At 35.2% G+C, this 17,197-nt stretch overlaps 3 long non-coding RNA genes across 3 annotated transcripts; 2 read left to right on the top strand and 1 right to left on the bottom strand.

The window, feature by feature from the left end:
- Positions 1 to 4,977: 4,977 nt before the first annotated feature.
- Positions 4,978 to 9,915, bottom strand: LOC131655693 (uncharacterized). Its single transcript, XR_009299849.1, has 7 exons — positions 9,513 to 9,915; positions 8,794 to 9,404; positions 7,317 to 7,428; positions 7,095 to 7,185; positions 6,817 to 6,908; positions 5,317 to 5,372; positions 4,978 to 5,242 (listed from the first exon to the last, which is right to left on the bottom strand). It is a non-coding gene; the product is annotated as an uncharacterized LOC131655693 (long non-coding RNA).
- A 974-nt stretch (positions 9,916 to 10,889) lies between these two features.
- Positions 10,890 to 12,658, top strand: LOC131655692 (uncharacterized). The gene is made up of 5 exons (XR_009299848.1): positions 10,890 to 11,213; positions 11,322 to 11,384; positions 11,803 to 11,836; positions 11,919 to 11,963; positions 12,289 to 12,658. It is a non-coding gene; the product is annotated as an uncharacterized LOC131655692 (long non-coding RNA).
- Positions 12,659 to 13,379: 721 nt separating this feature from the next.
- On the top strand, positions 13,380 to 13,821 carry LOC131655691 (uncharacterized). The gene is made up of 2 exons (XR_009299847.1): positions 13,380 to 13,482; positions 13,694 to 13,821. It is a non-coding gene; the product is annotated as an uncharacterized LOC131655691 (long non-coding RNA).
- Positions 13,822 to 17,197: the final 3,376 nt, after the last annotated feature.

Raw genomic sequence — 17,197 nt, 5'->3', positions numbered from 1 at the left:
AGCCACATAAAAACAAAAGAATATTATATGTTTTTTTTATTCAAACATTCAGGTAATTGAGAAAGTAGATAATCTAAACCACCTAGACAGAATGCTAGTGGAAAACCATGGTGAAGACATCTCAAGTTTAGTGGAGGATAGGTACAAGGTGACAAAAGAGTTTTGGAATTCTTTACATTTGAAAGAATGTATGCTAAGGCAAAAGTCGAGGCAGCTTTGGCTCAAAGAAGGAGATAAAAACTCGAGCTACTTTCACAACTCTTTAAAGTCTAGAAGGAGGAGGAATACAATAATTGCGATAAGAGGGAGGAATGGGCTTATTGAAGGGGTGGATGGTGTAAATGAAGAGGTGAAAAGCCACTTTGCAGAGTTTTTTTAAAGAAGGTAACTTTAACAGACCGGAGTTGGGAGACCTAAACTTTAATCGTCTAAGCAAAGAGGACAGCACGTGGTTAGACAGTCCCTTCTCTGAGTCTGAAATCAAAGCTGCCGTGTGGGGCCTGTGACGGGAGTAAGAGTGCCGGACCAGACGGCTTCTCTTTTGAATTTTTCAAACGCTGTTGGGAATTTATCAAGCTTAATGTGTTCAAATTTGTGGAGGATTTTTATAAAGATGCCAGGTTAACAAAAGCTGTTACTTCCTCCTTTTTAACGCTTGTTTCAAAGATTCACAGCCCACAAAAGCTTAATGATTTCAGACCAATTTACTTAATTGGAAGTCTGTACAAGATTCTCACGAAGTTGATGGCTGCCAGGATCAAAACCGTGATTGGGAAGCTAGTGGCCGTGAATCAATCAGCGTTCGTCCCCGGTAGACACATTCTAGATGGAGTTCTTTTGATTAATGAGGTCTTGGACTTGGCAAGAAGAGGAAAAAGCAGCTGTGTGGTCCTGAAGGTCGACTTTGAAAAGGCCTTCGAATGTGTAAACTGGGACTTTCTTCGTAAGATGTTAATCAAGATGGGTTTTGGGACAAATTGGCTAAGGTGGATGGATAGTTGTATCTTCACTAGTTCTACATCTATTCTGATTAATGGAAGCACGAAAAAGGATTTCAAGGTGGAAAAGGGGCTTCACCAAGGAGATCCTATCTCCCCTTTTCTCTTTGTTTTGGTCACAGAGGCTCTAGCGGGGTTAATGAGAAGGGCATCAGAATTAGGAGAGTGTAAAGGATTTAAGATCAACGACTTAAAGGAAATCAATCTAGTTCAATATGCGGATGACACAATTCTTGTAGCGGATGGGTGTAGTGACAACTTTTGGTTGATGAAATCTATGCTTAGAGGATTTGAGCTGCTGTCGGGTTTGAAGATCAACTTCTCAAAAAGCAAGTTATATGGATTATTTGTTAATGACTGGCTTATGGAGGCAGGTTCAGATTTTCTGAATTGAGACATTGATTGTCTCCCTTTCAAATATCTAGGGGTAAAGGTCGGGGATAATCCAAGAAAGATATCTATGTGGAAGGACCTGTTAACTCAATTGAAGACCAGGCTTGCTACTTGGAAAGGAAGATTTTTGAATATGGCTGCTAGAGTGACTTTGTTAAATTCGGTATTGAACACAATTCCTTTATACACTTTACCATTCTACAAGGTTCCTTCAAAAGTGATAAACGAGATTCGAAAGATACAAAGTAAATTCTTATGGCACAAGAAGGAAGAGGGCCGCTCCATTCATTAGGTTAGCTGGCAAGTAGTTTGTAATCCAAAACACAAAGGAGGATTAGGAGTTAAGGACATCAAGATTAACAATAGAGCTTTGTTACAAAAGTGGAAGTGGAGAATTCTAAATGAATCGGAAGCTTTGTGGAGCAATTTGATTCGTGAAAGATATGGGGACCCGAGGCTTCAAGTTTTAATTGACACAGATTCGGTGATTCGGCATTCAGACTCTATTTGGTGGCGTGATCTGTTACTGTCTGATAACATTGTGCAAAACTGTTTTAATCTTTTTTCAGGGGCATTTCGACTATCGTGCACAACGCCCGTGGGACAACCTTTTGGTAGTCAAAATGGTTAGGAAACCAGGCTTTAATGGATGCCTATCCTGAAGCTTTTGGGGCTGCTATTAATAAAAACTACAGAGTGGCTGATTTGTTGATCTGGAACGGGCATCAGTGGTGCTGGAATTTAGAGGCAGGTATTGATTTTCTAGATGCGTCCTTTGTGTTGATTAAAGATGAGTTCATAGAGCAGCTGCATCAATTTTCCTTTGGCAGTGGAGATGAGGATACTTATAGCTAGAAGCCTACGGAGGACGGAATTTTCATTGTGAAGTCTTGCTATGATCTGTTTTTCTCTGAGAATGCCGCGGCTGCCTCAGTGCAAGACAATGTGGAAAGGCGTTGGTCTCTCTTTGGAAGATTGATGCTCCACCAAAGCTACAATTCTTTGCTTGGAGGGTACTGCTGAACCGCATTGCCACAGAAGACTAGCTCATCATGCGCAACATAACGTCGGTGAGTATTGATCCTTGCTGTTTATTTTGTACGTCGCATCTGGAAACTTCTTCTCATCTTCTAGGATCTTGCACTTTTACGGACTATGTTTGGCAAAGAGTGATGATGTGGTTAAATATTGTTGACGAAATCCCTTTGGAAGAATTCAAGAATTTTCTTTTTCATATGGAGAAAAATAAGAAAGTGACATGGCGGAAAGTCGTAGCGGTGATTTGGCTGGTCACAGTATGGAGTGTGTGGAATACTAGAAACGATTTGATTTTTAAGAACATTAACCATTCTTTTGATGATTTCATGTCGGCAATTATTTTTAAATCGTGGATATGGTTATCTTCTTGTTTTCCTTTGTCTTTTGGTTGTAATTTCTATACCTAGAACAATCTACCTTTCCAATGTTTTGGGAGTTAGAGGTTTTCCGACCTATTTTTGCGGTTGAGTGGCCCTTCTACTCGGTTTTAATAGATATCTTGCCAATTAAGAAAAAGTCCTAAACCACACATCTAATACTCATATACCAAATAAATGAAACACTGATGTTACAATTTAAAAATTTGTTTGATTATCCGGTGATAAAAATTAATTTTGAATAAATTGATTATTTTGAAATAATTATAATGAAAAGTAAATTAAATATAAAGTGATTTATTTTTATGACATATTAATATGAAAAGGAAATGAACAATAATTTCAGTGTAAAATCATATTTTGATTAAAACAAATAGTAAATTTTACACTATTCTAATAAGTATTATATAATATACTATGATATGGAAATCTAAATTTAAATAAATATATTTTCTTTAAAATTTTGTACTTTTTAACGGAAATGAAAAACTAAGTGAATAAAATAATATACTTATCAAAGGGTTAAATAAGTTTATGGTCCCTCTAAACATGTCGAATTTCTGTTTGAGTCCCTCAAAAAGTTTTCTTCAAAGAATTGTCCTCCTAATATTTTTCGTCCACACTTTTGGTGTCCCTTGTCTACATTCGTTAACAACAGCTAATGTGGCGTGCCACATGGCAGTGCCAGCGTGGCAAGATGCTGATGTGGCATGCCACGTGGCTAAATTCAACAACATACTTGAGCCTATAACATTTTGTAGCTAATCAGTAGCTAAAGTTGTAGCTAATCTCTAACAAATTAATTGCAAGAATTCTAAATCTGATAAAAATGCAGTATGTTCATGTTGATGCAGAAGACTTATTTGTAAAATTTAGATAGATTCGTTTAAGTACATAAATAAGGAAACTCAATTTTGGTTTGATGACTCGGGGCATATGCATTTGATGAGCATATCATCATTTCCTTATTTCTTGAAGGCACATAATCTTTAAGTCTTACATTTATGGGCAATGATTAGTTATTTCTGATTCTTCAGGTTGCTAGGTGGTTTACTAGAGAATCATTTAAGATCAGACCACCTACCGATGACAAAGTTGGTAAAAAAACAACATGAAGTTGCCATTCTAAAGGCCAGTTCCAAAAAATCGACGAAAATCTTCGTTCAAGTGAAAAAATCGAAGGCTAGGTGAAGCAAAGGATTTTGTTCCATTTATCTTACCTGAACTTTGTACATGCCATACATGGCTTAAGAATGAAAATACTAGAGCCCACGGTGGAAGAGCAAAAATAATCTGGTTTCACTTTTGAAAGTCAAAATCTAGAAATCTGATGCCACCGACAAATAAATTTTAGAGAACATGATTGTTTTGTTGTAAATAACTACAATTTCTACAAACTGATTAGCAACAACATGTTCATTTGAGTTCATATCAAAGGTAATAATACCAAAAAAACAATGGCAATGGAAGGATGAAAAAGTGAAACGATTTTTATTACAATCAAAATCTACGAACAATGATAGAATGATTGTTTTTCTGTCTGATATGGGAAAACGGTACTTTTTAGATTAAAGCTAAAATTACAATATTCATTCACTACAGAAAAAAAGGTCTCCTGCCACGCCCAAGAAACCGAGGCTATATGCAAAATAATTGTGGCGTAACACTGAGGCCACAGTTTGGCCACAGAAATCCAACTGTGGAGTATGCGGCCGTGGCCTAAAGTAAAGTCCACGGTTTTTTGGTATAGACCACGCCTTTTTGACAACCGTGGCTTTTTTAGGCCACGGTTTAGGTAGCTTGATTAAGGCCGCGGTTTGTATTTGCCATGATTGCAAAACTGTGGCTATATGGTAAAGCCACGGTTTCAATTTAACGTTTACGATACAGTTTTGGTTCAAGATATAGCCACGGTTTGGTTATGACCACATATTTAAAACCGTTGTTATATGTTATGCTTTCTAAACCATTTATCTTGCCACGGTTTATTTCGGTATCATTACATAAATATGTGGATATATATATATATATATATATATATATATATATATATATATATATATATATATATATATATATAACACTTTTATCATTTCATAAGTGTTTCATTTTGTCTTTCCTTTACATAATTAAGTCTAGGGGTGTTGAACTGTTGAACAGAACCGCCAAACTTAACCGAGGAACTTTAGTTTTCTTATATTCCTTGATCCAATGACCAATAGTTTTGCAAAAAATACAATAAGACATATAAAACTTTTCATATTCAATTTCAACGTAAAATAATCCTTTACACCAAGCTACTTTATCTCAACATCTGGGCATATTCAATATCAACGTAAAATAATCCTTTAGGGAAGAATCAATGTCAATTGGAGAGCCTGATTTTTCACTTTGTTTCCAACCATTGTCCAACTCCGATGCTATTTAATATCCATCCTGTAATAATGATTAAACATGTCAATGATATTTTTTACTTCATCTTAACATTGATCAGATTAAGTAGTATATACCTCAATAGCCATGCATCCTCCTTGGCCCATAAATCGTTTATACCTCAATATCCATCCTGTCATTTACATTTTTTTCCTCATGAACAAACTTAATGCATTACATTTATTATAACAGTCTTAATCTAGGCTAGAAAAAAATAAAAAATATGGGCCGATAGTTAATTGGTTAAGAATTAGTTACTCTTAACCTATGTTGTTAATAGCGGCCGCTACGGTCGATATCGCGGCGCGAAGCGGATTTTCCGGCCAGGCCGCTTCCGGTGTTACCGGTACAGCGCGACAGGAAGAAGCGGCTTGAAGCGGCTTGAGCGGCCGCGAAATTGGGGCTCGGAGCGGTTCGGATGCGGCCCGATCCGACCGCTTTACTTGTTTTCGCAAAAAAAAACCCTAAATTTTGTATTGAGCCGGGTCGGGTCGGGTACAAAATAGGTTTAAAACGTTAACAAAAAAACCTAAATTCTGCATCGCTCTCAATCACTCGTTCACACGCCTCTCTCCTTCTCCTTCGCACATCATCATCATCTCCCGGCGGCTCTCCATCGCACGTCATCTCCATCTTTCTGCTCTCCATCCCACATAATCAACTCTGCTTCAGCCATGTCAACTCCTCCTCCTACTAATTCTACTCAACCATCATCATCCAAGAAGAATACAAAAGGAAGGCAAACAAACTTGAAGGCAAGCATAGTTCGTTTCTTTTATCGGAATGGAATTGATTTGGAAGTTGCAAATTCAAGAAGTTTCAAATTGATGGTTGAAGCTATTGGTTTGTATGGTGCAGATTTGAAGTACAATCAAATGTTGCAAGACTTGGTTATAAAGTATAATCAAACTTTGAAAGAGCGATTTGAAAGTGATGTTTTGATTGATCCTTTGGTCATGGATGGTGATATTGATACCAATAACCCATGGTTGTGTGGAGATGAAGAGGATGAAGATGAAGAGGATGAAGATGATTAAGTTATAGATGTTTAAGTGTTAGTTTTCTTGAATTTTATTGTTATTTGGAAGTATGTTTGAATGTTTTGCTTAAGACTTATGCTAATATGTATTTGGAAGTATTTAATTTCTAAGACCTAATGAAATTTGTTTTTTTTTTTGGATATTTGCTAGTTATGTTTTCAGCATGTAAGTGTCATTACAATTTTTAGTTTTTAGTGTCCGCGTCGTTGAAATAGCGCCCGCTCCGCTCCCCGCTTCCGCGCCGCTCCCATTTTTGGGTTGACCGCGCCGCGCCGCGTTCCGAGATTAATAACATAGCTCTTAACTAACTTCACTAGTTTACTTGCTGAACTAGTAAACCTGGCAGAATGTGATGGTAATTGTGATATAAAACCATATTCTATATTGTATTAGTGATTCATGGTCTATTTATAATGTTGTTATTGTCAGACCTAGGAAGAGCAACTACATATCAACAAAAACAGATATAAGCATACCTTCAATAAGTTTCAATTATATTGAAATGATAACTGACACAACACAGGTTAACATAATTACCTTCAATGGCTATAGAGCCAAGCTTCGTGGCAGGTACAGAGATGATTTAATTGCCTCAGTTCCACGACGTTGCGGTGTTGACTTAGGTTATCCTATATGCAAAGTCATGAATTGCAATGAGTAAATCTAAATTGAGTTAGACCAACAAAACACAGGTGCTGATTAAAAACTGAAGAATAATAACTAATGTCTTTATAAATGGCATCAATAATATCATGTGGAAATTCTCAGGGTGACAGCTAGCATGTTGAAAAAGAATGCAAAATGGTAGCATCAACCTCAAACAAAATTGTGGATTCAAATGAACATCATGTCAGTCAGCTTTATTTCTAGTTGAATATACACCAATCCAAGCTGCTCACAAGTATGCTGCATAAAAAGATAAAGTGCATGCTCATTAAATCCAAGTATGTACAATTGCCATGTTCATTCAAGCCTAAAGCCAATCTCATCACAAGTTCAACATACATACAGTATTACATGCCAAAGCAAATTCATACCAATATCCAAGTTCCAACACAAATGTGAATCCATTCATCAATTCATAAATCATCCCTACTGTACATCATGCCTTTAACGCGAAACCTAACCTTGGTGCCAAGGTTCCTGCAGCTACAGAGACAAAATAACAAAAAAGATCAGAATAAGTCAGAGCCAATGTGATCCTACAGGCTCGTGCAAGCAAAATGAATCATGAAAGGACAAGCGGGGATTAATGTTACGCACTATCGTTTGAATTTAACTACAACTGATACCATACATGTGCAATACCATAATCTAGCCTGCATATACCAATATGCAAACAAAAACAAACTTGAACCGATTCAGACTCATAACACGTACAAATCCACATTAATTCCTTGAACACGAAAAAGAGTAAAATAACCGCAGGTCTTGTATAACTACTACTATTTGAATAGTCCTAAATTTTACAAGTTTAATAATCCACAGTTGAAATAAAACAAACTCAGATTCATGTGAAGTCCCAATATAAAATTATCATTAGTTGTTACTGCATTCAAATATAAAATAACTTCAATATAAAAGTTTTACACTTCAACTGCCAAAGTTATTTACTTCATTCAGTCATGGCTGCTGCGATAATAAGATTTCAACCTTCCATCCATGATGCAAAGTCCTTTTGAATTGTTGTTATGATTCAAACAAACAGACACGGTGCAAGAATACAAGGAGCAATTTGAATTGTATGCTAGTCCTCTCAAATGTTCATAAACATTTAGCTTGAAGGGATTTTTTATGAACGAACTCAAAGATGTAACAAGGGCAGAACTCAAATTTGGGAACCGGTTGCAACTATCACAGAGCAATTTCCTTCATTTCACCTTGAGGGCACGGTAATTTTTTCGGGAGAGTATTGTTAGATTTCTTATTCATAAATATTATCAGAAAGTTATTGTGTAGCAGTTATCATCTCATAATATTTTACCACACAATATCGGATTGACTGACACTGCCGGTGAAAGAAAATGAGAAAGTATATTAGCTCGTAAATCACTAATGTCTAGATTGGCATCGCATCATGGACATATAGTTGTTAGGCCACAACCAAGATCACAGTTGTCTAGATCCCAGTTGCATCATGGAGATAAAAAATTGTTATCCAAGATCTCGGTCGAAGACCTTTATTTAAAAGCATTATTAGTATGATATCATATATTCTTATTCTTATCTTATTGAGAATGAACACATATATAACACCTAATAATATATAAACATTAAACAAACACAATGTGACGTTTTCATTTTGTTTCTATCATGTTTGCGTGCATAGTTTCTAATAATATATAAACACAATATAAACATAAAAAGGTAACCACATTGAGAATGAACACATAAAAAAGGGAACTTTGTTTCTATCATGTTTGCGTGCATAGTTTCTATTTCATTGAAACATAGGATTTATAAACTTTTTGCTGCTCCATAAAAAAGTATAACATGTAAAAAGGAGAAGTATACCTAAATAACATGCAAGACGTTTGGAATATCCACACCACGAGTAGCTGCATCAGTACATACAAGAACACCACCTTTCTCATGGAAATCAACTAATGTTTGTGCTCGCTCTTCCAATGTGCAATTCTTATGATAACGTAAACACTCAAGCCCAGTAAAGTTCAATATCTTTGCCACAACTTCAGCAGCTTCAACAGTGTTGGCAAACACCATTGTTCTACGAATGCCACCGTCACTATCAAAATCTTCAGATTCTAAACCGTGATTCACAGCCTTTATGAGTTCTTTCACCTGTGTATCAATGCTCACTTCTATCCATCTTTGCTTCAATCTGAAAATTGAAAAGCCACAACAAACAGATAGAAGCATACTTAGCTATATCGGACAGAAAGTTTAAAAGTGGTCAGCATCATACATCTGAGCATAGCCTTTGGAAGCATACGTCTGAGCATAGCTACTGATCAACAAATATCAAAATCAAAATCAAAGTAGCATAAAAACATAACAATCAAGTTAACATGGACTTATCTATGACTCCCCGTCCTACTGCTATATCAGTTTCCAACAATCTCACCCTACATCCAATGCCAACAAGAGCTTAACAAAACATATAACTGAAAACAGAATCAGAAACAATGAAAATCACAAAGAATCACAGAGAAAAAACTAGGAGAACTCACTTGCAAATCACTCTAATTATTCAACAATCGGGAGAAACTCACCAAGAAAACTCTCCCTATTCTCTGCAAGATCTTCATCACCATTCTCTGAATCTTAAAACCGCAGAACCTTCACCGCTCTCTATCTTCTGCAGATTCATCATCATAGCCACTGCAACGAATCAAGACAAAAATGAAATAACAAATTCAGATCTATTCTGTCTCTTTCACATCGTTGTGCAACTTGAAGTGTGGACTTCGCTGCCTTCGAGGTGTGATTTAGTGCGTTTCTCCAAGAAAAGAAGACAAAAACTCAGAGCACAGCTTTTACACAAGAACAGAAGAAAAACCCTAAATTTAGAACCTATAGCTATTCACAAACATTCCAGCGCAGCTTTTTGACAAAAATTTCCAAAAAACCCTAAAATCTATCCATGTTCATTCATAGTCTTTGCAGACCCAGAGAATAAACCCTAAAACGAAAATAAAGAAGAAGAGCTCACCTGAAAACACTACACCAAAATTAGTTTTAGGCAGCACCCCATAGACAGCGCTTTTTCCCAAAGCGCTGCTATAAGTTCCAAAAAAATAAAAAAAAATTGAAACTATAGACTAAATTAAAAAAAAGCGCTTCTAAAGGCTAGCTTCAGAAAACACTTTTTTAAAGCGGCCTTACGTACGAGAGCGCTACTGAAAAAAACGCAGCTAAAGCCACAATTTAGAAAACGCTTTTTAGAAGCGCTGCTGCTATAGGTCATAGATTGGAAAAGTTGCGTTATGTCTTTACTTTCCCAAAACGCTTCATTACTTTCCCAAAAATATATTTTTATTATTCAATCAAAAACTTATCAGAACCTTCTATGTCTCTAAGAAACCCTATCAAAGCAAACACAAAAATCGCACTCATCTTCTTCGTTTTACCCAAATCCAATTTCATTTGCCAACACTTCTTTCTCGACCTCGAATTTCCAAGTTATCATCTCATCTCGCAAATTTTGTCTAGACGCTTTTGTCACTTACCGAAGCCAGCAGATCACTTACAGAACCGCCATACCTCCGTCGTACCAGGGTCACAAAGAGGTTGACGTCGGGTCGCCGTTTGTTTACGGAACCAACGTTCCAACTGCCTTCATCGAAGTACCAGCAAGAGAAAGGTTTGTCCTTGTATTTTTGTTTCGTTTCGTCTGCGGATTGGTTCGTCCTTGTATTTTTGTTTCGTTTCGCCTTTCTCATTGATAAAAGCTCTAGGATTTTGCTACTGTTGTGTCTCATGGTATATTGCTTGTTTTCTGTTTAATAAAATGCTTCAGCTGAAATTTGCGCACAAGACACATAAGTTTTAGTGAGATTCATATGCACTATCATTGTAAATTTGTAAAATAGTTTATATTAGTTTTAGATTGACGTCCAATGATATTCTGTAGTTATTTTTATAAAGGTGATTACAAAGTGGATTTATATGTATATTAATGAGGTGTTTGACATTCTGAATATTTAAAATTATGGCTGCATAAGTATAATTAGTGACATTCTACTATTAATTAATCCACTCTCTAAGTGGATGTGTTTGGTCCTTGATGAGGAAGTCTTGAGGTAAGATTATTTGGCAAGCCAGTGAAATTAATAAAACATGCCAGGGGCTTATTAAGAGCAATTTTCGTTTATTTTTCTTGAGTAGTTGAATGATTGGCAGGCCTTTCACCCCTTCCTCCTAAGCCTTATGATCGTGGGGCAACTATTGACATCCCTCTTGATAGCTCAAAGGTAGCCTGGACGTGAAAATGGATGTGAAAATGTTGAACTATAATAATATCAAATCTATCTGTCTCAATGCTGTTATTGCCCCAAGATTTAATATGTTCTAATTTTTAGGATGTCAAAGCAAAGGAGAAGGAACTTCAAGCTAAAGAGGCTGAACTGAAAAGAAGGGAACAGGTGATACATCCTGATATATTACTTGATTTTTGTTGTTGTTGATATAGATGATATATTTTTGGAACACAAGTAGCACACTTGCAAGTTAGCAACTTGGTTAGTTAGTCATATAATTCAATATAGTTTCTACTAGTTTATATATAGGTGCTGCTGATAAATTATTGCTATTGATTAATATTAAGGATGTAACTGGTAGCAAGTGGAGTTTATGTTATTTCCTTGATGCGTGGCCACTGGCCACTTGTTCTTCTATTAAATGTATTGGCATTTGTATATTGATAGACCTTCTATTGAGTATTGAGTGTTCTGCACACAAACTATCTCTACTTCTACCTTTCATAGAAAAATTTATTTGGCCATAGGAATATACTATCATTAGTAGTGCCAGGAAATTGATGTATCTCATGATATGTTGTAGGAACTAAAAAGAAGAGAGAATGCCATATCACGAGGTATTTTAGTTCATCTATTCACAAAGAAACCACCAAAAACAATTTCTTTATTTTGTTGTTTTACAAATCCTTTTTTTTTCAGCTGGTATTGTAAGAGAGGAAAAAAATTGTGGTGGCCTTAATTCATGTAAGCTTCAATTTCAATCTCTTTTGTTTATAGTTTGATTGTTGATTAGTTATTAGTGTTTCTTTGTATTATCCGCTTTTGCATGTGGTTTTGATTTGAAGTTAGTTCACTTTGTATCTTGAATTCTTGATCCTTAATCTGAATAATTTATTGTGCTATTAATTTTCTTGAAGATGATGATCTTTGATGATTATCTTCTTTTTTTAGTTTACTTTGAAATTTAAGAGAAAAAAAAACTAGTAAAAAATTGATTGGAAAGAAACCTATATATCAGCTATTTGTTTTTGCTTTTCTTTTATAATATTTTTTTTCTTCTCTTTAACAGATTCAGAAGAGAAGATAGAAGCAAAACTGAAAGTATATTTTGGAGGTACTTATTCAAATTTTAGCATAATAATGACAATAATTTGAATATTGAGCATCAATTTTAGGGATTTTGCATGTTATGTAACTATACTCTAAAAAAAGTGTGAACGCGTCCATGTCGGTTTAATTTATTCATTTTTTTAAATAACTATTTACTTGTCCATACTAAATGTGGTGGCCTTACAAGGAACATTGGTTCTCATGATTCAATATATTTTGAAATTTGTTGATATAATATGCGAGTGTGATTAATTATCTAATCAATTATAATAATTGATTATCCTCTGGATCCACGTATTGTGGGTTGTCTCGTGACCGGTTGTTGATATGTTGGTGGTGAAACTTTTTCATTTTTAGACTTTATCTTAGGAATAAAAGCAACATTATATTGACTCAAAATATCAAATTGAGATACTGATCTAGAGATTGTTTCTTTTTATTTATTCTTATTCTTTTATTAATTTTTCATCTAATATTAACTTTTATTTATCTCTTCAATTTGTTTCTACCCTTCTCAGCCATTTAGATATCATACAAAATTTTTCACTTTTGGTATCTTATATATTCACTTTTGAAATATTCTCATTTGAGCTTCCTTTTATATCCAGATTATACATTTTGGAGACAAAATTATACTTGAAGACCTTCGATTTTGAATTAAGTTGGTTGGACAAGTCAAAATTCTTGTTTTCCACTAAAGTTAGTGACTCTAATTTCTTGTTTGTGTTAATTGCCATTGTTGGTTTCAATTATTTAGTTGTAACATTGATTCAAGTAATGTTGCTTGATTTAGTCCGTGATACTCGAGCTTCTCTTTGACTTCATAATTCTTGTTTATTCTAATCTTTGTTTCTTTTGCGTAGAAAATTTTCATATAAACTTTTATTTTAATTTATAGACGTCACTAGTTGTTAGTTGCTATGGATCCTGTAAAAGAAGTGGTATATCATCTGAATTCGGTAGATGGTGATTAGACCAATTATCCGGATATGAAGTTAATGGTTGATACGTAAATAGTTTTAACTTAAACATACCATGTTATATTAATTTGTAGTACTTTGATGACTTCAAGTGTGCTACTTACTCAAGATCTAAGTTGGATGAACTTAAGGAGGAATGGTGTCAATTCATGATTGAGTTGAAAGTTGTATAGGTATATTGAAATCTTACTCTAATTGATGAGAATTTTGAGTATAGCCAAGTGCATGTTGCGATATTTGATTTATCTACATAGATTATTTAGTGATATGTAGGCCGTTTGAAATACATTCGTGGCAAATGTAGAATGGTTTTATGGACACTAATGTAGAATGTTTTTCACCTTTATTCTGTTTTGTGATTGTAATGGTTTGATGCAATTGCAGGATATTGAAGGGTAAAAAGGTTACAGTTGCTGGCAAGAAGAAAAAGTAGATATTTAGCATCCTTTTGACTTGTGTAAAAAATAACAATGTTTTGGAAGATGCAATTGTTTTCATTGAATTGGATGTAATTTTGTTGTTGCTTATTAATATATTCTTAGCATCTTAGCATATAAAATATACAAAGTTTATTCGTATATATATATTCTTAGCATCTTAGCTATGAAAAATAGAGTTTTTTTTGTTGTTTATATGTGAAATTTGTAATGGTATATACAAGTGCAAAATGTGGTGAAAACCTGGGGCAAGCCTTTTTTAAATAGATGCATTTAAAAATTTCGTGGACATTAGACAGCGCTTTAAAAGAGAAGCGCTGCCTAAAAGCTCTTTAAAAATTTTGTTCAGAAAAGCGCTGCCTAAATGGGGCCTTTAACAGCGCTTTTAAAAAAAAGCGCTGGCTAAATTGGGCCTTTAGCAGCGCTTGTGGGAACAGCGCTGCCTAAAGGTGGCCTTTAGCAGCGCTTTTAAGAGGCTTTTTCTTAAAAATTGTTTCGTAAAAGCGCTGTCTAAAGTGGGCCGTTAGCAGCGCTTTTAATATAAAAGCGCTGTCTAAAGGGGGCCTTTAACAGCGCTTTATAGGTAAAAGTGCTGGCTAAAGGGTGCCTTCAGCAGCGCTTTCAAGGTGAAAACAAGCGCTGCCTTTACCTATGGCAGCGGGGGAATAGACAGCGCTTAAAAGCGCGGCCTAAAGCCAAAAAAAGCGCTGTCTTTTTCCTTGTTTGGCGTAGTGAAAGCTTTCCACCGCCGCTCACCACCGTCACTTCCGCCGATTGAAGGTTTTTGTTGCTCGATTCGCTCTTCACATTGCAGAATCCTTGATTTTTTGGAGATTCTCCGTTAGGATTTCCACTCGACCCCTTTCAGATCCGGCTTCTTCCACCCATTTCCTGCAATAATCGCACTCGGGTTAGAAAGGAGAAGGGAGAGAGGATTTCAAAAATGTAAACGAATTGGAGATCGGACCTAGGTGCGGTGCCGCCGCCATCGTCTTCTTCATCGCCGCTGTGGAGATTCATCATCTCTGCGTTAGTTTTTGTGTTTAGAGCTGCCGCGACTGCCGTCAAAGGCATGGCGGCGCGATGGCTCGGGTTAGAAAGGTGAAGGTAAGAGAGGAGGGAAGCGATGGTACGAGAGTAAAAGAAGAGAGAAACTAAAATGGTGTTAGGAATTGGTTTTTCAATTTTATTTTTCTTTTTTTAATAAAAAATAATAAAAAATAATTAGAAAAGAAAATAATAAAAAAGAGGGAAACTGAAAATAAAAGAGGGAAAGTTTGGCGGGGTATAAAATTGTGGGCTTCGACCACAGTTTGAAGTGAAACTTATAAGCCGCGGTTATTAACTGTGGTAGAAATATAAATATCATTTTGTAAACGTGGAAATTTAAGAAAAGGCCACCGTTTCACAATCTGGGTTCAATATTTCAAAACATATTACCACGGTTTGAAAACCCCGGCCAAAGCTTATATTTAGCCACAGTTTTTGAGCTGTGGAAGAATTTAGCGTGGCCGTAGGCCATATTTCTTGTAGTGATTGACTTTGTGTTTTTGTATCGTCTATGTATCTGTTTAAAGAATGTGATATTTGAATGTTACTTCCTTAATAGTATATCATTTATAACTTCAAATATTTAGCTAGCTATTTGTATTGGTTTAACTAATTATACTTACAGTTTTATTTAAGCCAAATAAGATGCATGAGATTTAAGCATAACACAAATTCATTTAAAAACTTCAAAATTTTCAAAGTGAGACTTCTCTTAAAGTACAAAACTAAATGTGTTAATTCATGAAACATTACTTTGCATTAAGAAGAGGAAACAAGCAATGCAAGTAAAGTCAACAAATCAGTTTTGTTTAAGCCAATAATAAGATACGCAAGATTTGCTAGAGATTAGCTATGACCTTATGTATAGATTAGCTACAAAATGTTATGGGCTCAAGTATGTTTTTTACTTTAGCCACGTGGCATGCCACGTTAGCATCTTGTCATGCCGGCACTGCCACATGGCATGCCACGTCAGCTGTTGTTAAGGGACCTTAACATGAAGGACCAAAAGTGTGGACAAAAAATATTAGGAGGATTAGTCTTTGAAGAAAAAATTTTTAGGGACTAAAAACGAAGTTTGACATATTTAGAAGGACCATAAACTTATTTAACCCTTTATCAAATTATAATTTGGATTTCAATTTTTTTTTACATGTCATCATGTTTTTATCACATTATTTAATTTACACCATACCTTGGTTGTTTGATTCATAATATTGTTAGGATGAAAGCTCTGACTCGTGCAATAATATTTAATACACATTACTACGTAAAATTTGTTTCACAAAGGTTAAAAAAGAAAACCACAATGTTTGACCAACTGTTGTAAGGTAAGTGGTTGTTGTATGTATGATGCTTTCCATCACAGTCATGCGACCATGATTATAAATCAAGTAGCGCGCTACCTACCACAACGGTTATCTTAAACAAGCGTTATGATATATATTTAAGAATGAGTTTGAAATCCAGCAGCTACAATTTATCATGAATAAAATTAACATTTCACCACGGTTACAAAACATAATTGCTGTGGTATGTATACTAAACTTATTATATAATATGTAGATAGCTTGTTTTTCCCTAAACCTCGCTAAACATATACAACACACCCACTAAAATTAATGTAGAAGATAATGATTTAAAAATTAACTTATTCTTAGAAAACAACTTAAACGAACCACTATTTTTCGAATAACATGAATCTTATAATTCACCTCTTGCTATTTAACACATAGAACTTTGTTCATTTCCCCGAGTTCCTCAAAGCAACAGTTCATTTTCTCCAAGTTTATTTTGCAAAACAACAATATGTTGACTAATTCAGAATCATCATCACCACTATCATCATCATCATCATTATTTTAATCGATGATGTTTTTTTATGACTGTGATGAAAATGATTCGAAATTTCTCAACAAATTTGATGTTTTCCAATATAAATTAAAATGATTGGAAAACTCCGATTAATCCTTTAAATGAGTCGATTTAATTTTTCCCATATCAATAAATTATTTTTTGCTAAACATATATGAGGATAAAGTTCGTCGTCTTAATCGAAGGGAGGTGCAAATAAAGCTGAATAGAGTTGCAGAAAATCCAACACAGAGGCCCAAAACCAAAAATGTTGAAAATGGGTCATCCTGTTGTTTTTCATTATGACCTAATCGATTGGATTATCTTAAAATTAATATATTTTCAAGTTGGCGCACACCAGAACGGCTACTTAGATGTGAGTTTAGGGTCGCTCTTACCGTCAAAGGAAGGCAAAGGTAGGGGTTTGAAGTTCTCCAGCACCGTGTCCTCCAAAACAGCCTCTGCTAAGGGATGGAGGTCGAAGGGTTCCTCTACAAAGTCATCGTCACGCCCTATCAGAGTTTGCAAGGTTTGGACACTATCTCGG

This window comes from Vicia villosa, linkage group LG3 (assembly GCF_029867415.1).
Source record: "Vicia villosa cultivar HV-30 ecotype Madison, WI linkage group LG3, Vvil1.0, whole genome shotgun sequence".
Lineage (NCBI taxonomy): Eukaryota > Viridiplantae > Streptophyta > Magnoliopsida > Fabales > Fabaceae > Vicia > Vicia villosa.
This window is presented reverse-complemented; position numbering and strand designations above follow the sequence as displayed.